The sequence below is a fragment of the Podarcis filfolensis genome (genome assembly GCF_964270895.1).
Source record: "Podarcis filfolensis genome assembly, chromosome: 5".
NCBI lineage: Eukaryota > Metazoa > Chordata > Lepidosauria > Squamata > Lacertidae > Podarcis > Podarcis filfolensis.
In genome coordinates, this window is record NC_139608.1 from 8,007,188 (window position 1) to 8,028,961 (window position 21,774).

A 21,774-nucleotide genomic window follows, 5' to 3' on the forward strand; every position below is an offset into this window, starting at 1 on the left:
TTCAAACCAGAATTTCATCATCCAATACTTATTTTCCTTTGTAGTCATCCTGTCAGGCCTCTGGTTTGATTTCTTGTTTTCCTTTGTGAGCATGATATCAGGCCTCTGGCTCTCCTTTGTCATTTGCAAAATTACAGCTCCTCCTTCCTTCTCCTCAGAAACAACATATGTCTCTTTCTCCACACTTTCAAGATTCTCAAAGTTCTCTTTTTGTCCAGCTGCATGGGCTTCCTGAGTCAAGTCCTTATCAAATTCCGTAATGTTATTTACTGTTAAGTTCAAAGTTGTTACATTTGTAGCCAAAACATCAATTTGGCCTTGTAACTTTCCCAGGAGAACAAATACTCTGTCCAGCCCAGCCTGAATTTTCCCTCTTCCAGCCATTCTTGTAGTGTCCCAAATCCCCCTCTAGAGGGATTTTGGTAACTTAGTATTCTTTCCAGTTAAAATCCAAAAGTCAGGTTAATTTGTATCAGTTCTTACTTATTTTCAACAAAATATAACCAAGTTGCAGCAAATATATCCAGCAGAGACAGCAGAAACAAAGTTCTCTTTTTCCTTTTTGACAGCTAATTTTGACAGCTGTCAAACTCTTCTATATCTCCTCAGCAGGCTCTCTCGCGAATCGCTCCCGGGTCCGGGGGGGGGGGTGGCACTTCAACTCTCAAAATTAACTCTTATCCTCCAGTACAATTACTTATACTTGTATCGCCAAATCGTGAAATTAATATCTTTTGTCCACTAGAGAAGAAGAAATTCTCTCGACCTTAGTTAACTAGTCCTTGCTTTAGATTTTTTACAAGGCGGGGAGGCGGACTTCCTGTTTGCGCCTTCCCCGATCGTTCCAAATTCCAAAAAACATTTCCTTAAAAAGTCCAATTTCCGTACTACTCACGGGTTGTTACTTTTAGAGTCCAATTGTTCACAAGAAGAAGTCAGCGCCCTCCGACCATGGCTCGCGGCTTCACTCCACAGGAGAAGCAGTCGACTCTCAGCACCGCGCCGCTCACCCCGTCCCCCGTTCTGAAGCCTTTAACAAGGCTCCTTCGCAGGTCGGGGGGCGCAAATGGTGCCCGCCGAGTCACCAGGTTCACAGGCTTCCACGCCTGCGATTTCTAAGGGTCCCCGCGTCGCCGCAGCGGCAAGACCCAACTCTTGTAGAGCCGATTCCCTCCGGAGCTCGGAGGGAATCCGCCATTAGCCGTTCGCGCTAACCCGGAAGTCTCGCAAAGTTCACTCTCCTAACGGCATCCATTCTGCCTGAATAAGTTTTCCTGGAGAGCTTCATTCATATCCTTACTCCATGGAGCCAGGGAACAAAAGACTCAAGGGCAATTCCCTTCAAAACGGTGATTTGCAATCAATAGCCTCCCATGTGATCTAAGGTTAAACACTCACATGTTAGCTAGCAGAAAACAACAATAGTTAATTATCAACACAGTTAAAGCTCAAAGAGACCATTCTTGGCTTTAATATAGCCCTATGAAAAATCCCCATGTTGAAGCCTTTTCAGCAATACACAGGCATTCACCATTTCATTGTCAATTAAACCAATTATACGTAACATGGCTAACTTAAGTACATTAATTTAACATTAATTTAATGAAGCTATTCAATATAGAATGTAGTTGAATACAGCACATAGATACATTAATACAAGTCATACAAAGGAGCCAAGCCATGTAGGTGAAGAGACAAAATACCCAAGGCTACCACCAACCGGAGAATCAACAACTGTAGATTGTTGTTTCATACACACTGTGGCTAACTCAATTTTTTCAGTGGTTTGTCTGAACAACCCCATTACAAACCATAGTTTATGATCCTGATTTGGGGAGAGATACCAGAGTTAAAACTAGCCATTCTCAATTCAGACAAGATGACAAATGATGATGAGTTGAAAATGAAAAAGGATGTTTTCAATCTCATCCTCACCGGTTGAATTTCTGCCTGCTTGCTTGTTTTTAAATGTAGGAAGGTTGCGCAAGGAGTAGGGGGAAGCTGGTGGCGGTCACCCCAGCTGCGTAGAGAGCACACAGGCTGTCGAAAGCAGAAAGGGCCCATAATAAAAGGATGGGGGAAACCCTCTGAAACCTAAAACTTTAACAAAGTGCCAAAAATGGATTCACTGCCCTCCAACCTCCCCTCCCCCCCCACCTTGCCAGCTGCCTCTACCTGAGATGTTTGTTTGTATCAGAAGAGAAGATACCTCTCTGGTTCTCAGAGATTTGAAAGTCAAATGAGTCTTCGCCTGCATGCTGCAACTCAGAGATTTGACTTGGAAACTGTTTTCCTTTGGCATAATAAGACTCAAGAGGAAGACAGGAGAGGGAGAGAGGGAGAGGGGACTAGGCGGGGAAGGGGAGAACTCAGCAACCAACTGAATGGCAAAGGAGTTGTGTTGGAGATTTCTGACAGAAAACTAAGAGGGGAAACAGGCACCCAGTCAAAATAATTAAAAAATATAAAATTTCCTCCCAAGGCGGGCAGCTGAAGTAAGCCATGGCTGGGGCAAGTCTCGGGCTGCGCCACCCTGGAAATAATCTGGCACCATCTCCCAAAGAATCCTGGCAAGTCTTCATCAAAGCAATACTCAATCTTTTGGCAAGCAGAGCTCTTTCCAGGCCCTCTGGGGAGCAGCATTCCCCTGGGATGCTCAGGCGGCTACCACAAGAACCAAGAGATGATGAGCTTAGCCAAAGCTCGTTTACGCTTCCCCTCTGGGGAAACCTGGGGTTTAGCGCTGAATTGGAGCAAGGCAATTGCTAAAGAGTGGTTTTTCTGGGGGAAAGCGGTAGGGGAGAGGTGAAATCTCTCGGGCTCATGCCTCGAAAGTGTGGGACAAGTGGAAAACTTCTCGGACGTGTGTTTTCTAGGCATGGGAGAAGCAGAAGTAAGGATGGGCCCAAGAACACCATCTACACCACAGATCTTGGAACTGAGGAACAGAGGAATCTCCAAGGCGGGATGGGAGTTTTAATGGAGAGATATTGAAGTTGTTGCTGCTGGAAAGAAAAGGCTTCTGGTTCCTGCAGGAGCTTTTCCTTCACTGGAACACAATGCTCCCTATCAAAATCCTAGAACCTGGGGCCATCCAATCATAGAATTCTAAAATTGTGGAGTTGGAAGGGACCTCAAGGGTCATCTCCAACCTCCTGCAAATGCAGGAATCTCAGCTAAATTATCTATGGCAAATTGGCATCCACTTTCTGTTTAAAAAAGGGATGCGGGTGGCGCTGTGGGTTAAACCACAGAGTCTAGGACTTGCCAGTCAGAAGGTCGGTGGTTCGAATCCCCATGACAGGGTGAGCTCCTGTTGTTCGGAACCTAGCAGTTCGAAATCACGTCAAAGTGCAAGTAGATAAATAGGTACCGCTCTGGCGGGAAGGTAAATGGTGTTTCCGTGTGCTGCTCTGGTTCCCCAGAAGCAGCTTAGTCATGCTGGCCACATGACCCGGAAGCTGTACGCCGGCTCCCTCGGCCAATAAAGCGAGATGAGCGCCGCAACCCCAGAGTCGGCCACGACTGGACCTAATGGTCAGGGGTCCCTTTACCTTTACCTTCTGTTTAAAAACCTCCAATGAAGGAGATTCCACCACCGCCCAAGAGAGTCAGTTCCACTGCCAAACAGCTCTTACCATCAGAAAGTTATTCCTGATACTTAGTCGGAATCTCTTTTGTTGCAACTTGAAGGCATTGGTTTGGGTCCTCCCCTCTGGAGCAGCAGAAAACAAACTTGCTCCATCTTCCATGTGACAACCCTTTAGATATCTGAAGATGGCTATCATGTCTCCCCTCTGTCCCCTATTTTCCAGGCGAAACATACCCAACTCCCTCAAACATTCTTCATCTTGGTTGCCCTCCTCAATCTTCCCAACATGAGATGCTATTTGCATCCAGGCCCTCTGTTAGAAGGGTGAATCCGTGATAAATCCCTTCAGGACTCCCAGTCATAGATTCCCTTTAGATACCGTAATCATAGAAATGTAGAGTTGGAAGGGACCACCAGGGTCATCTAGCTTTCTCTCGTGGTCCTTTCTAACTCTACAACTCTACGATTCTATTATTATCCAGATAGATACACATAAATATATAACCTACTGTCTTTTGCATTTTTGTATACTTGTCCATGCAAAGTCTATGTCTATAAGCAATCCGTTCATAAGTTGTGAGCATAGTCATAAAGCGAAACAGATTAGAAACAAACAAACAAACAAACTTTGGCTTGACTAAAAAAAAAAAAAGGTGTGCCCTGTACTTAATTGGAATGCATATTTTATTTATTTATATATACGCACACATATTAAAAGTTAATTATGTTTTAATACAAAAGCTTCAGCTGACAACCACAGTCCTAGAAGAGGGATATCTTCTCCGTTCTTCTTAAGATTGCGATCTGCTGAAACAATGGATGTGTTCTTCAAAGCTGTTGTTTTATTCATATGCATTTTGATGCAGATTTAATTGATTAATTTAAGCTCGTGCAATTAATCAACTCAGATTTCTTTAATCAGCTGACTTTGGTGAATTCAGGCAGCTTAATCACCGGGGGTGCTTCTTTCATCCCAACAAAAGACAGAGCTCTTTGGAGATCATAGAATCATAGAGTTGGAAGAGACCATGAGGATCTAGTCCAGGGGTAGGCAACCTAAGGCCCGGGGGCCGGATGCGGCCCAATCGCCTTCTCAATCCGGCCCATGGACGGTCCAGGAATCAGTGTGTTTTTACATGAGTAGAATGTGTCCTTTTATTTAAAATGCATCTCTGGGTTATTTGTGGGGCCTGCCTGGCGTTTTTACATGAGTAGAATGTGTGCTTTTATTTAAAATGCACCTCTGGGTTATTTGTGGGGCATAGGAATTTGTTCATTTGGGGGTTGGACTAGATGACCCTCGGGGTCCCTACCAACTCTACGATTCTATGATTTTAAGATCCTCTGGCCTTTGCCCCATGACTTTCGTTGTCAGTCTGTGGTGTGGAACTAGAGAGGGCTTCCTCATCTTGGCACCCTCTGGTTGTTTGGGGCAGACCCTCCAAATTTCCCTATTTTCTGGGGAAAAGTCCCGGATTTACAGACCCCATCCCAGTTTCTGATTTGATCCTAGGATGTACCGCTTTCCCTTAGGACGTCCCTATTTTCATCAGAGAAATGTGGGTGGCTATGGAGTTATGCAACCTTCCCCCCCCCCCCCAGCCAAGGAGATAACTATACAACCTTAGAAGACATCTGGAGGCAGCCCTGTATAGGGGAGTTTTAAAATGTTTAATGTTTTATTATGTTTTTATATACAGTGGTACCTCGGGTTAAGTACTTAATTCGTTCCGGAGGTCTGTTCTTAACCTGAAGCACCACTTCAGCTAATGGGGCCTCCTGCTGCTGCCGCGCTGCCGGAGCACGATTTCTGTTCTCATCCTGAAGCAAAGTTCTTAACCCAAGGTACTATTTCTGGGTTAGTGGAGTCTGTAACCTGAAGCGTATGTAACCCGAGGTACCACTGTATGTTGGAAGTTGCCCAGAGTGGCTTGGGCAACCGAGTCAGATGGGTGGGATATAAATAATAAAAATATTATTAAAAAATAGGACGTCCCTATTTTTATTGGATAAATGTTGGAGGGCATCGTTTTGGGGGGAACTGCAGCTCCCATCAGCCCCAGCTGTAAAGATAAAGGTACCCCTGACAGTTAGGTCCAGTGGCGGGCGACTCTGGGGTTCCGTGCTCATCTCGCTCTCGTCCCCCCAAAAGAGCTGGAGGGCGCCAGGTTGGGCAAAGCTGGCGCCAGCTGCGCTAGAAACGCACACAAAGCGCCGGGTCCTCTTTGTTACTAGATCCTGCCGTCTCCCTCCCTACCCAAAAGACAACAGCAGCTACGGACCCTCTGGAGTGGAATCAGGTGCCAGACTGCAAGGAAAGAGGGAGGCTCGGGGGAGCCCGGGCGAGCGGGCAGCAGGAAGGCACTCGTTGCCCCCGGGGCCAAGGGCGGGCAGGGAAGGAAGGAAGGAAGAAGAGGAAGGGGCCGACGACAGGAGCCTCTCCAGCCCCCCAGCTTGTTTGGGACCGAGCGAGGAGGAGGAAGGGGGTGAAATGGCTCTTTTGAGCCACGCGCAAAGCAGCGGCGCTTCCCAGGCTCGGCTTGGGTTTCAGCAGGACCAGATGTGAACTCGGGGGCTGGAGGTGGGATCCTGCCCCGGGCCCAGACTCCCGCTCGCCACCGCGGAGAGAGGCTCCGGTGACGCCGGCGCTTTTCGCCCCGAGAGGCGCGCAGCCGGAGAGGAGAGGCAAGGCGCTTCTCCAAGCGGCGCGCAGGGCCTGGAGCGCAGGCGGGCGCCTCTTGGGGATCTTCTCTTCTTCCCAAACATTCCCAGGTAAAATCTGATGGCTGCTGGAAAGCTGGGCCTTTAGCAAGCCGGAACAGACTGGTTCTTCATCATGGAACAAAAGTGTTTTTTGGGGTGTTTTTTTAAAGGTTTCTTTCAACAGTGGAGCTGTCTCCCTCGGAAGCTGGTCGACTCTCTTTCCTTGGAGGTCTTTAAGCAGAGGATGGCGATCTGCTCTGAATGCTTTAGTTGAAATTCCTGCACTGCAGGGGATCGGACTAGATGACCCTCAGGGTTCCCTTCCAAATCTACAGTTCAATGATTTCATGATTCTATGAGCAGAGTGCCATTTCTTCACAACTGTGCAGCCACCATTAGGATTGTTTATTTATTTATTTATTTGGCACATTTGCACCTGGCTCTTCAGCCAAAAAGGCTCTCAAAACAGCTTACGTGCAGCTAAAACAAGACAGTCCCTATCCGTCGGTTTACAATCTATAAAAACACACACCCTGAAACACACAAGGGAACCAACACACAAGGGGAAAGGAACTTGGAGGGAAGAGGAAAATTAAAATCAAACTCGGGCACCAGTTTCTAAAGATGGTTAGAGGAGAGGGTTTTGCAATCAGAGGGAATGGACTGAAGACAGCCCAGCAGCACCTTTGCATCTCTCTCTCTCATTGGACTTAAAAGAAGAAGACGAAGAAGAAGAAGGCGTAAGCTTATGTTCATCCTGGGGAAATCTCTCTCTCTCACGCGCGCTCTCTCTCTCTCTCTCACACACACACACTCAGAAGCTCAGTGGTTTTAAAGCATTCTGCTTCCAGGGAACAGTTTCTACAACAAGGTGCCTTCCCTGTGTCCCCGCTACATCTGCCACCCAAGCCCGGCAGCGTGTCATAGGCTTATCCACACTATTCATTTAAAACACTTCCATGCCACTTTTAACTGTCAAGGTTCCCTGCAAAGCATCCCAGGAACTGTACCTTTCATTGCCGCATAACCTGGAGCCTCTGCCCATAAAATCAGTCGTTCAGATCAGTCGTTCTCCCACTTCATTGTTTCCTTGGTCCAAAAGGGGTTCATTTCTCTTTACAGCTAGACTGGAGACAGGTGTGTGTTCATGTGTGTTTGTAAACCAAAGCTGCATTCTAATTGAAGCGCTCCAGTGCAGAGATTCCATCTAATTGCAAATGGGGCCTTTTGTCCCCTTCTCTGTTAACCTCACATCAAAGAGCGTTGAGATAAGTAAACTGGCTAGGATGCGATTGAGAGATTCCCCCTGTACCTTAGATTCACCACTGCTTTAACCAGATGAGGCAGCAGTAGGTTCTCTCCTGCCTTTTCCTGCCTCCAGTCTTTCCATCCATCCCTCTCCCCGATCTGTGGTCATGAACAGGTGTGCTGTGAAGGAATAGACAAAAGGATGGGGAGAATAGCAGGTGTGAGAAGCCACCATGCCTTGCCTCCCCAGGTACAGTAAAACCATCATATTCATCATAATTCCCCAGAGATGTCCCACAAGGCAGTGGAGGTCTAGGACCAGAGTTTTCTGAATAAACCCTACACAACTCTGGAGTGGAGTCCCTAAGGTGGTTGGATGGTGCCTTGTACATCTCCTTCCAGCAATTCCTGCAGTCAGGTTGGTGCCCAACATATTGCCCTGCCTTCCTTTGGATCACATCAGCGAGACTGAGAAGGTCTTGTTGTCTGAGCAGCCCAGGACCCCCCGCCCCATACACACTGCCCAGGCTTGCGCCCTCGGAAGGTCACTTTGCTTTGACTTTTCCCTTGGAGGCAAACTCCATTGTCTTTTGAGACAGATGGATGCCAACAGCAGCATCACAATTTACCATCCTCATCATCACCAGAAGGTCTCAGCGTGGGTTGCAACAATTTAAGATCCAGGATTTAAAACAGTTAAAACAGATGACAGTCACAAGAATACGGTGGACCTTGAAAACACACTTTTTAGCTGTCAAAGGTCAGGTAAAGAGGTGCGTCTTCAGCATTTGTTGAAAGTTGTATGGTGAAGTTGCCAAGCACACCTCTGTGGGAGGGAGTTCTGCAACTTAGAAATTGTCCTCTCTTGGGCTACCACTACCCTGAACATGTTAGGGAGGTGGAACTCCCAAGAGGGCCCCCTAAGCTGATCCTAAAACCTTGGAGGGTCTTTAGGGAAGGAGGTAATCTTTAGGATATTTGGAACCTAAGTTATTTTTGGGGCTTTAAACTCCAGTGTGAGCAAATTAAATTGAACTGGGAGCCAATCCAGATTTTTTAGAACAGGGGTTTATCTGAGTTCTTAAGGCAACCCTAGCCAATAATCTGGTTGCCTCATTTTGAACCTGTTGATGCTTCCAAATCATCATCATCATCATCATCTTCATCATCATAATTTATTGTTTATACCCCGCTCATCTGGCTGGGTTTGCCCAGCTACTCTGGGCGGCTTCCAACAAAATTTTAAAAATACAATAAAACATCAAACATTAAAAACTTCCCTAAGCAGGGCTGCCTTCAGATGTTTTCTAAAAGTCAGATAGTTGTTTATTTCCTTGACATCTGATGGGAGGGTATTCTGCAGGGTGGGCGCCACTACCGAGAAGGCCTTCTGCCTGGTTCCCTGTAACTTTGCTTCTCACAGTGAGGGAACCACCAGAAGGCCCTCGGTGCTGGACCTCAGTGTCTGGGCTGAGCGATGAGGGTGGAGACGCTCCTTCAGGTATACTGGGTTGATGCCGTTTAGGGCTTTAAAGGTCAGCACCAACACTTTGAATTGTGCTCAGAAATGTACTGGGAGCCAGTGTAGGTCTTTCAGGACCGGTGTTATGTGGTCTCGGTGGCCACTCCCAGACACCAGTCTAGCTGCAATCCCATGTACAGTGCATTGCAGCAGTCTAATATGGAAGTTACCAGAGCATGGATTGCCATGGGCAAGTTAAAGCACAAGAGGAATCTTCAGGTTGCAGAAAAGGACAGCCACAATGACCACGGGGTTGGAAGTTAGACTGTTGAGGGCTTTTTAGTTTGGTAAAAAAAGAAGAGATTGGGGAAGGGGGTGGAGGACATGCTAAGAGGTATAGAAAATTATGGTGTTGAGAAATGGATAGGGAAACTCTTTTTTCTCTCCCTCTGATCACAATAGAACTTCCCCACCATCACATGAAGCAGAATGTTGGAAGGATCAGGGCAGACGAAAGAATAACTCACCAAAGCCTTTTGCTGGCTGTGGATTTTTTTAACCACCTCTTGTTACGCTGATGAGTTTCCAAATTGGTTTATTGATATGAAGTGTTTCAGGCTTTTCTGCGTTGATTTTTAATTGTTACATAAGCTGCCTTGGACACCAGCCTGATGGAAACATGGGATATGAATAATTGAAATCGTTTATTTGGTTACTCATTTGTTTGCTCCCCCCCCCAACTCTATTCAGTCATCTAGAAATGTAGTGATCAAAGCAGTAAATATATCAGCAGTTTTAAAGACGGTAAATGGAAACGGCACACTCCAGCAGCCCCCAAGGAGAGGAAAAACTAACTCTGAGGAACTTCTGAGTGATGGCCTTTGCCTATCGTAAGCGAAGGCTTTTCAAAAGTAAAAATGTCTTTACCTGACAGTGGCAATGCACAGAGGAGGAAGGAACACAGCAGATGTCAAAAGCACTGCACTGTCAGGGCACGGCTGAGGGACAAGAGTGTCCATTCTGTAAAAATAAAGGGGGATGGGAAAGGACAAAGAGCATTTATGAGATCTCAGGGAGAGGTAAGGAAAGGGGAAAGGGGCTTCCTGAGACCCACAAGATCCAGATCATTTAGCCCATCAAAGGTCCAGAATGTGGCTGCCAGACTGGCCAGTGGGAGCAGCCTCTGGGACGTGGATGAAGTCAGGCAGCAGGCAGCTGCCCCTCCTGAATCAAGTAAATAAAGAAAAATACTTAACTAAAAGTAGAAATTGTAGAAAGATTTTGACAGGCTTTTCTGAGCACTTGGGGTCAAAAGAAAGTAATTTAAAACAACTGTCGCAGAGACTTTTCATTCCAAATCTGCTAGACAGAGGACGTCGGCAGGTGGGTTTCCTGCACACCCCACCCCCTGGTAATATAAATCCTGGCTATGCCCATGGGGCAAAGTCAAACTGTTGGAAGGTTACAGCGCTTGCTGTGGCGGGAATGACCAATAAGGGAGAGACATGTTTTGTTGCAGCTGAGGCTGGATTCTGCACAGCGAGGCAGCTGATTGGGAGGAGAGGGGCGAGAAGAGGCAGGGGTGCCTCGCCTTTCACTACATTGAGTAATTTAAAGGAATGAGCAGATTCCTCCCATTTCATTGTGTTACAGATGCGGAACTAGGCTTTACAGTCATACCTCAAGTTGAATGTGCTTCAGGTTGAGCGCTTTCGGGTTGCGCTCCGCGGCAACCCGGAAGTAACGGAGCGCGTTACTTCCGGGTTTCGCCGCTTGCGCATACGCTCAAAATGATGTCACGCACATGCACGGAAGCGGCAAAATGCGACCCGAAGACGCACCGTTGCGTCTTACGTTCCACTCAGGATGCGAACGGGGCTCTGGAATGGATCCCCTTCACATCCCGAGGTACCACTGTATTTCACCCAGGTCAAAGACCCAGTTTGGCACCTCCCCATGTGCATTTGTGTAGACACACACGCAGGCTGGGAGCCTCAATGGTGCCCCTCTGTAGTCTTAATCCAGGGCAGAAACGCTAGCTAGTCCTGTCCCCCCCAGCTATGGCTTTGTGTATTATGTTATGGATTTCTTTCCATGCCACCTTTCAGGCCCCCATGTTAACATACCATGACGGCAGTGTATACGCATATTGATTAATGCCGTGCCAAAAAGAGAGAGAAAAGTAATCTTGATGCTCTTGCGTGATTGCATCATGATTCCTTTTTGTGCTGCGATTTAATCAATGCACATATGCACTGGTGCACATCAGTAATGTGTAAGTGAAAACAAAACAAAAGGAAGACATGAATCGCAGCAGCCTGAGCAAAATTCAGAAATTAAAAAGAAGAAGAGAATGCCGGGTTGCTGATATATTAGTGCTGCTCTGCTTGCAAGAATGAGTAATTGGAATCAACAAAATCTAGAAAGAAATTCAGATGCAGAGAATTTTGCAGATGTCACTCGTGATTTAAAGGTGCAGGGCAGGTCTCCAGGTCGCCTCTTGGAAACCAGTCATGCAATTTGCTTTGCAGGGTTGGGAAAAGGAGTTATGGTTTGCATTACTTTGTGGTCTATTGTGTATTGCCTTGACTATACTATGGTGAATATTGCATCGGGAGACATTTCCTCTCCTACACAACAATTGAACGGTGCCATAAGAACCCCGTCCTTCTCTGCATCTGGTCACCTTAACACCCAAAATCCAAACCTGTCATAAGTAAAAGGTAAAGGGACCCTTGACCATTAGGTCCAGTCGTGGCCGACTCTGGGGTTGCGATGCTCATCTTGCTTTATTGGCCAAGGGAGCCGGCATACAGCTTCCGGGTCATGTGGCCAGCATGACTAAGCCACTTCTGGCGAACCAGAGCAGCGCACAGAAACGCTGTTTACCTTCCCACCGGAGCGGTACCTATTTATCTACTTGCACTTTGACATGCTTTCAAACTGCTAGGAGCAGGGACCGAGCAATGGGAGCTCACCCCGTCGCAGGGATTCGAACTGCTGACCTTCTGATTGGCAAGCCCTAGGCTCTGTGGTTTAACTCACAGCACCACCTGCATCCCTCTGTCATAAGTAGAGGAAAGCAAAAGATCACCCAGACAGATGCACCCATCAGATATTTTGCAAGGCTCAGAAGTATCCGTGTCAACCACATATCCCGGTGGTACAGGGGGATGAGTTCGAGAAATCCCACCTTCAGAAATTCCAACATGAGCTGTCTTGATCTGCACCTTCCATAATTAATGTGAGGATTGGAAGGCAGCTTTCTATCAGATTTTGCATTTCTCCAAATGTTGCCATGTAGCTCTCAACTAAAAACAAACAAAAAGGAATTTCGAAAAGTGAATTTTTGGAGGAAAACGTGTTATTTTATAAATGCAAATTATGTGGAAACTGGACAGTGGGGACTTATGGATGGACACGCGTTGAAAGTGGCAAGGACTGGAGTCATCTCTCCATCCCCTTGGCACAGCTTGCACCAACCTGGTGCCCCCAGATGTTTTAGAAGACAACTCCCATAATGGGCATCAGGTTGGCAAAGGTTGCTCTGGCACATCTGCTGGGGGGGAAATAAACTAGGTTCAGATTGGGACATCCCTGATAAACAAGGATAAACTTGGGAGGTATGACTCTAGCCATTGTCCATGCAGCTGTTCACACCCTCTCTAACATCCTTCAACAAGTGGCCTGTTCCTTTAAGGGGGCTCAGAAGTGACCTGGGGTGGAGAGGGGTTGTCCAAGGGGGAGGGGGAGCTTCATGCTCATCGAAATGTTCTATGTGGAAGCACAGGGTTTTCATTTCCCCTTGTTTCCCCGCCCTTTGTTTTATCTCAAAGGCTCAGTTTATGTGGGATTCTCACCCCAAGGGAAATGTTCCCAGTGTGAGGCTGCAAAGGAGGAGGACTGCAAACAACATTTAATGGCTTCTGCTAATGGAACAGAAGAGAGCAAGTTCTGGGTTTCAGGCCATGAAGGCCAGACGGTTGGGGAGCCCATTGCCACTCTCCCTTTTGAAATGACGAAGAAGGGACACCACATCCACATGTTCAAAGAGCTCGTGTGCCACTTGCACAGTCATGGCTTCCGCTGCAAAGAATCCTTGGATTTGTGGTCAGATAGGTGTCTCCTAACAAGCCGTGGCCCCTTTTGCAAGCTGCAATCCCCAGGACTCTTCTGGGGGAAGCCATGACTCTTAAAGTGGTGCATGAGTACTTTCAACATGTGGTGTGGATGTGGCTAGAGTTTCACGATGCTCTGCTTCTGCAAAATTGGTTTTCTCTGGGGGCAGAGTTGCACATTGCAAAGCAGACGCTGGGAGGGTTCTGAGAATAGTGAAGAGGGAAAGGAGGGGTGTTTAGCCCCTTCCACACTGGGTGGTTCTCCTCTACAGATGCGCCACTGCTCAATTCTCTTTCTTTACTTCTTATTCAACCAGTAAAACTGGAATAATCCTGGCTAGAGGAAGGAATATATGGGAGGTGGAGTTTGCAGGGAGGAATTGATAGGCATAGGAAGGTCTAAGCACCCTCCCCCTGCCTGCATATTTTCCTCTGAAAATGACCCCCTTCCCTGTGTCACCATCCACAAAACCAGGTGACGTGTCAGTTACAGTTTCTTTGCTGGTGTAACATGTAGTTCTGCCTTTGGACCGGTGGGTGTTGAGGTGGCTGCGTTGGAGGGGCTCTTGTCGTGCATAAGCAAACCTCTTGAAAATTGGTGAGATGCCACAGATTGAATCCAACACTTGGGTAAAGTAGTCTCCTCGTGATGACCTCATCCTGCACATTACATGATCCCCGATTGGCTTGGTTCACCCATGTGATTCATCCAAGAAGCATTGCCTTCGTTCTCATTGGCTTTGTCTGCATTGCTACATTACATAGCCAAGTTCAATCAGTAATGTGGCCAAGTGTCACAGTCCAGACACTGTGTGATTCCTGATTGGTTGGGATTGCTCGTGTGACTAAACCAAGTAGTGGAAGAAGAAATAAGAGGGGGGGGGGGGAAGTGTCACTGAAACAATGGCTTTTTCTAGCACAAATAAGGACTTTCCCCAGGTCCACCCCCCTTTCTTTCTACTCTGGAAGAACTGTTTTCTGCATTAAAATGAAAGAAAAAGGAAAACATTCTGCAAAGCACCACCATAGAGAACTAAGCTCTTGGAAAAAGTCAGGGCAAATTTAGGGGGGGGGAATGTAGACCACCCTTTTCGTGAGCTCTTTGCAGTGTGGTGGTTGTGGGGAGTTTCTGGACTTTATTGGCCAGCTGGGGTGACCTACATGAAGCAGAAAATAAATGTCAGGCAGCTGCAAGGAGCCGCGGATGCTGCTTCCCTACAAGCGCCAGCCAGGGGCTGAGTTATCAAAGGCGGATCTTGACAGAAGTAGCTTGACAGGAGATGTCACTCTGGTGCAGACAGATTTGCTGTGAAGTTTGCTTCTTGCTTCTCTCTCAGAACCCTGCAAATGAAGGCAGGCGAAGAAGGGGGGGGGGAGAGAAGAGAAACATTAGTTGGAGATTATACACACTGACAAGTAGGTAGAAAATTGGCTTAAAGACCTGGAATCAAAGAGGGTAATGGAGAACGGCGTTTTGCTGAGCCAGGAGGAGAAGGAACAGTGGCGGAGGGGGCTGGGAGCACCAGGGGCCTCGTGTTAGTGTGTGTTTCTATTTAACGTCTTCATTATGGATCACGGGGAGGGGGAAGCAGAGAGAGAGAGAGAGAGAGAGAGAGAGAGAGAGAGAGACTCTGTTGCAAGATAATAAATGGAGAGGAACCAGCAACTTCTGGAGAGAACAAAGGGATGCTACGGAGGGAGGGACCCACACAGACTGGGAAGAGGGACAGGAAAAGGAGGAATTGGAATCAGCTTTGGAAACAGGACAGCCATCCGATGGGGAGGGACAGAAGGGGATATACATGCGCAGAGGGGAGGGTATAATTTGTTGGGAGAACAACAAAGGGGAGTTTTGCTTCAGGCCACAAGGCAACTTGAGGGGCAGCACTAGCAAGGTACGTTTGTTTTCATGGGATGGGGGGAGGGGAGTCTGCAAGATGGAACTCACTGCCTCAAGGAATGGCACTGAGAGTCATTCTTATGCTGAAGGTGACCTTTGAGGTATTTGTGGTTGATAGGCCATAGAATCATAGAATTGTAGAGTTGGAAAAGAACCCCAAAGGTCATCTTTTCCAGCCCCTGGCAATGCAAGAATCACAGCTAAAGGATCCCTGACAGGCGCCCATCCAAATTCTGTTTGAAAACCTCCAACGGAGGAGAGTCCACCACCTTCCAAGGAAGTCTCTTTCACAGTCAAACAGCTTTCCCCCTCATAAAGTTCTTCCTGATGTTGAGTCGGAATCTCCTTTCTTGCAGTTTGAATCCATCGATTCAGGTCCTGGCGTCTGGAGCAGCAGAAAACAAGCCTGCTCCATCTTCTACCCCAGCGGTTCTCAACCTGTGGGTCCCCAGATGTTGTTGGACTACAACTCCCATCATCCCTGAGCTCTGGCCTTGCTAGCTGGGGGTGATGGGAGTTGTAGTCCAACAACATCTGGGGACCCACAGGTTGAGAAAGGCTGTTCTAGCCCTTCAGATCTTTGAAGATGGCTATCATGTCAGCACGCCAATCAGCGGCTGTTTGTAAGTCTGCAAACAGACCAGGAAAAACAGGCTTTGTTTTAGGGTGTCTGTGAGAGACTCGTCATATATTAAAAGCATATCCAGTTGACATTATAACACTTATTTTTTCCCCAAAGAGTCCCGTAGTTTCTCCCTCCCAGAACCACACCCCCAGCCCCCTTAACAAACTGCAGTTCCCAGAACTCTCAGTTCTTGGAAATAGGGAGAGGGTATCACAGATAGGTTTGAAATTGTGCTGGGGCAGTTAGGAAGAAGCCTGTTCCCATGTCGCCAAGGCAACTAGGTGACACTTCCTGTCTTGTTGCATTAAAACTGAGCCACAGCACAACTCAGATGGACTGGAGCATCAGCCAGCTCCCTCCTCATTCAGAGTGAGGGCAGTGCTTCCTGTTCTTGTTCACTCTGAGTGGGCTTCAGGATGTCATAACCATATGGCAGAATCTGATTGGCTTATATGGTGTCATGATGTCATCTTGCTGACTCCGCGAACCTTAATTGACTGTATCAGATAGCCTGGCTGCATAAGTCCCTAATTGGCTATGCCACATGGTCTGTAAAAAGAAGAATGATTAAAATGCCTCTAGGACAGGCATAGGCAAACTCTGGCCCTCCAGATGTTTGGGACTACAATTCCCATCATCCCTGACCACTGGTCCTGTTAGCTAGGGATGATGGGAATTGTAGTCCCAAACATCTGGAGGACCGGAGTTTGCCTATGCCTGCTCTAGGATGCAGCGAGGATCAGAGCCAAACAATGTGTCAGCATCAGGGGAAAGGGGTTTTAAGGAACATTTTGGAGATCCTGAAAGCTTCCTTTGCATCTCAAAACTGGCACAGAATTTGCAATCAGCAAGTTAAGCATTTCACTTAACTTGAGATGAGCAATTATCGGCTGCTAATGTTTGCACATTGCACTGCTCTTAAGAACACAGTTACAGGGCCTGGTTGAAAAATGGGCAACCCTCCCTGGTCAGTATCACCCAATCCCAATTTCCAAGCCCCAGAGGCTGTGAGAAGGAGGTGGGATAACCAGTGGGAGTCACTGCCTGTGCTCATAGAGCTCATGTCTGCCTGTATGGAGAGCTGCTAATATGTGCAAGGAATTCAGCCTAGAACCTGAACTTCGGCACTGGCGCTCCATTTGTGAATATTTGAGCACAGAGTCTCTGAGCACGATCTGAGTGCTTAAGTGTGCCGTTGAATAATTTTATTATTTATACTACACCAGTCTGGCTGTGTTTCCCCAGCTGCTCCTTGCTTTACAATTAAGGATCAGGGATGCATCTGTGGCAGACAGAAAGGAAAACAGCCCTATGGCATGTGCAGAGTGACTTTTCTCTTTCCACTAAGTAATCTGAACCTGTCTGTGCACACTTAGGACTAAGGATCCTCTAGGCAATTGGGCTCCAGACACTTTCTAAAAACCGAGACCTGATCACAGCCCCAAAGGGTTGTCAGCATAGATTTACTCTCCGAATGAACGGTAAAGGAACTCTCGGCCTCGTGTTTTAAAACAATAATGTTACTTCTGCCCTTCAGGCTTTCGAAAGGTCAAATTCTGAAGACAGGGAATCTTTCACACACAGATTCTAATGAAGGAAGGGGAAGCCTGTGCTGGCATTTCCAAGAATACATTAGAAACCGCTTAAGACACATTATACTGGTTCTTAGGAACGCTAGTCTTGATTACAGAGCAGTGTGCAGTTGCAACTCAATACCGCGCACGCCATTATCCATCTTTGCCCTTATTACTACGTTCAATTAGCAGAATATTATACATGCCATGCGAGGCAAGGCATAATCTGCAATACAAAAAAATTAGCCCTGACTGAAATCAATTCAGGCAGTGGGGGAAGGGGACACACAAACACACCCCACCACCACCACATAGATTTTACCTTGAATTTGACTATCCCCAGTACTGCCATGCCTTTTATAGAGCCAAATTTAACTGTTTCCCAGCCACAGTATGCAGGGATGTGAATAGATGCTAGGAGAGGATCTGCAGTGGAACCTTGGTTTTCGAGCTTCTTGGAAGCCGAATGTTTCGGAACCTGAACGCCAAAAACCCGGAAGTAATTGCTTCCGTTTTCGAACAGGCCTCAGAAGTCAAACGGCTTCCTCGGCGTGTTTTTCAATTTTCTCAATGGAAATTGCTGACAGCCCTTTGCGCCTTGGTTGTCAAACGTTTTGGAAGTCGAACAGTCTTACATTGGACAACCGAGGTTCCACTGTCTTTATTAGATACTATCCTTCCTGAGTGACTGTGACTTGCCAAGTGAGTTTCATAGCTGAAGTGGGGATTTGAACCCTGGTCTCCCGATCAGAAGGTTGGCGGTTCGAATCCCCGCTGTGCTAGATGGGTCCTAGGCCTGATCCAGCAGGCTCTTCTTATGTAAAAGACTACATTGCCCCCTGGAATGGTACCTGCAATTTTTCTTGGCTGATACAAATAAGTGAAAAAAAGACTTAGCGGCCAAGTTCCTCAAGGTTTTTGTAAGAGGATGCTCTCCCTTTGATTGCAATTTGAGCTCCTGTTTTTATATTTTGTACCGTATAGTATTCTAAATATGTGTGTGTTTTGTCTGTTGTATTATATTGCATTTTAGACAAGTGTATGCTTTGATGCTGATATTTTCATTCTTTGTATGTTTTGCTCTAGCAGGCCTGTGACCATGTAATAGATGATGATTGAACTTTGTGCACAGTCTGCTTCTCCTCCATTGCATTTGGCTATCCTGCTCTGTGGCAACTGTTCCAATAAGTCCAGAGCACTGGCAAACCAACAACAGTGGAGGGATTCCAAGGCCCAGAAAGCAATATATTGAATGAAACCCAGCAGACTTTTACCTGCAATGCTAAATGACGTGCTAGTCTCAAAGCCTCATTAGCCCAATACATGTTTTCAATGCGTGTTGATACAGAGAAGACAGCAGGATCAATCACACTCTGCACAGACAAAGCAGATCAAAATTTGGGAAGTGGAGGTGGGTATAATGGAGGGCTTAGATAAGGGATAGGGAACTGATGACCTTTGGGCCATATCTGGTTCACCGGGGTCTCTTTCTCTGGTCTGTGGTGTCTCGCACACTCCTTGCCACACTCTCACTGTTACTATTAAGCTTCTAAAAGCACACACCACCTAGAGAAGAGCTTTATTTCATGTCTGAAACAAGTAGAGAGCAGCCACAGGGTACGCCTGACTCCACTCAGATATTGATTTTGTTTACAAAAGTATTATGTGTAGGGACGCGGGTGGAGCTGTGGTCTAAACCACCGAGCCTCTTGGGCTCGCCAATCAGAAGGTCGGCAGTTTGAATCCCTGCGATGGGGTGGGCTCCCATTGCTCTCTCTCAGTTCCTGCCAACCTAGCAGTTCAAGAAAACGCTAGTGCAAGTAGATAAATAGGTACTGCTGCAGTGGGAAGGTAAATGGCGTTTCCATGCATTCTGGCTTCCGTCACAGTGTCCCGTTGCACCAGAAGTATGTTTCAGAGCACAATTCAAAGTGTTGGTGTTGATCTTTAAAGCTCTAAATGGCCTCAGCCCAGTATACCTGAAGGAGCATCTCCACCTCCATCGTTCTGCCCGGACACTGAAGTCCAGCTCCGAGGGCCTTCTGGCGGTTCCCTCACTGTGAGAAGCAAAGCTACAGGGAACCAGACAGAGGGCCTTCTCGGTAGTGGCGCCCGCCCTGTGGAACGCCCTCCCATCAGATGTCAAAGAGATAAACAACTACCTGACATTTAGAAGACATCTGAAGGCAGCCCTGTTCAGTGAAGTTTTTAATGTGTGACATTTTAATGTATTTTTAATTTTTGTTGGAAGCCGCACAGATGGGCAGGGTACAAATAATAATAATAATAATAATAATAATAATAATAATAATAATATATTATTATTATTAGTGGTTTAGTCATGCTGGTCACACAACCCAGAAAGCTGTCTGAGGATGAATGCCAGCTCCCTCAGCCTGAAAGAGAGATGAGCGCCGCAACCCCATAGTCGCCTTTGAATGGACATCATTGTCCAGGGGTCCTTTACCTTTTTTACCTTTCTATATTATATATTCCATTTCTTAAAAAATCAATGTTTACAACAATTGTAATACACCAAAAGCCACACACAATAATTAAAACAATTAAGTCCAGTGCCACCTAGTGACTAAACTATATAATGGCATAATCCACTCCATGGGGAGGAAGTTCCCACGCTCTCCTTCATAAGAAATGCTGGCAAAGTGAAAGTTATGAGCTTATCATGCTGACAAAATCCCCAACCCCTCTAAGGAGACATGGACTGCATACAAAATTCTTCCCTGGCTGGAAGGTAAGGTGTGACACTGGGTCTTGGGGTTCCTGTCTGTGTCCTATGGGACAAAATAACTACATTACTAAATGTGAGAGCAAAGTGGTGGTGGTAAGGAATCAATCTGTCCCAGAGCCCAGATAGTGATGGGACAGATCTTGTCCTGCGACACACAGCCTCTCCACTTCCCATTCCTGGTAACGACAGACATTTTCTTGGTCTATGTGCTTGTATATATGCTCCAGGTGCTGCAAAACTACAATTAAAAAAAGCAGAGAAGCTGGATTCAGAGATCCTAATCTAGTCTAGACTAGGCCCTAAAAAGATTGTGAGCTCGGGTGGGTGGAGGCCATAATTCCATGATTCACATTCTCCATGAACTCACTAAGGTGGTCTTAGCAAGTCACAGCCTCCCATCTCTGGTGCCAACCATCTTTAGCAGGAGATAACTAATAGTATTGACCCATGGGGCTGGCCCACCTATGAGGCAAGGTGAGGCAACTGCCTTAGGTGGCAAGAGCCACAGGGGCAGCAGATTTTTATTCCCCCCTCCTTGTTCCTGATGTAAATCTTCACTCACTCCTTTGTCCCAGGCAGGGAGGGAGGTGCTATTTTGTAGTTTGCTTCAGGCGCGAAAATGTCTTGAGCCGGTCCTGTTGGCCCCTCTTTCTCTTGTTGCTAGAAGGATTCCAGGGACATTGGATGTGCTGTTTTTTGCTGTTAATAAGTGCTGCTGAAGAATGTCTAGGAAGGAATATGGCCCTTCTAGGTTCTCAATCTGAAGACTGGGGATTGCAGGCTTAGGGCTGTAAGGTACCTGCAGGAGGACCATAAATGCTGAGGCTTTCAGAGGAAGATGATGATGATAATGATAGAATAATAGAATCGCAGAATTGTACAGTTGGAAGGGACCCCACAAGTCAACCAGTCCAACTTAATGCAATGCAAGAATCACAGCTAAAACATTCCTGGCAGGTGGCCACACAATGACTGCTTCAAAGCCTCCAATGAAGTCCACCACCTTCTTTTTGACTGCTGAGCAGCTCTTACTGCCAGAAAGTTCTTCCTACTCATAATGCTGGTGGTAGACAAAAAAGCAGCAGCTCCAGGCAGACGTTCCTCCCTCCTTCTTCGAGATGAGTCCCCCAGCAAGCTTCAAAAACACCTTTGGATCTTGGCCGCAGGCTCATCCATTAGAAAAACCATCCCTCCAGGATGGGCCTCCAGGTACACCCTCCTCATTTCCCCACTGCTTTATGGATTCCTTCTGACCGGATTCCCAGGCAGGGAATCTGAACCAAGTCCCATCCTTTGCATCTCCTCCTTTCCTCCCATCCCTTCTCTGTTTCCCCGAACAATAGACCCCTCTGTCCTCCTCCTCTTAAATCACTCAGGACAGAGCCAGGTCCCAGAGCCAAAGAGAGGAGATAAACCTCCTCTCGGTGCTCAATGGAGACGGCGGGAGGCCCTTCTGCTCTGGGGATGGAGGCTGCCCCATCCCTTCACTGCATCCCACATCCCAGGGGTCTCTGCTTGCAGCTGCGTCGAGTGACAGCTGACATCACAGCTGATGGGCTTTCCGCTCCCTCCTAGAGATCTGGCTCCATCACTTCCAGGTGTGCAGGGATGTGATAATAAAAAAATGGGGGAAATTAACAAGCTGGGTGTTCATCCATCAAGGACAAGCAAGGAAGTGGTGCGAGGGAGGGGACGGAGGCCGAGAATCCCATGGGGGGCTACTATTAGCAGATCAGCCTGTGCTTTTTTTACCTCCTTGGGTGGTAGGCTATGGCTCAGAGGACCCCTCCTCTTCCTCCCACG

At 47.1% G+C, this 21,774-nt stretch overlaps 1 long non-coding RNA gene across 1 annotated transcript; it reads right to left on the bottom strand.

Annotated features, from left to right (window-relative positions):
• Window positions 1-1,324: 1,324 nt before the first annotated feature.
• On the bottom strand, window positions 1,325-9,590 carry LOC310762291. Its single transcript, XR_014547931.1, has 3 exons — window positions 9,533-9,590; window positions 7,608-7,723; window positions 1,325-1,380 (listed from the first exon to the last, which is right to left on the bottom strand). It is a non-coding gene; the product is annotated as an uncharacterized lncRNA (long non-coding RNA).
• Window positions 9,591-21,774: the final 12,184 nt, after the last annotated feature.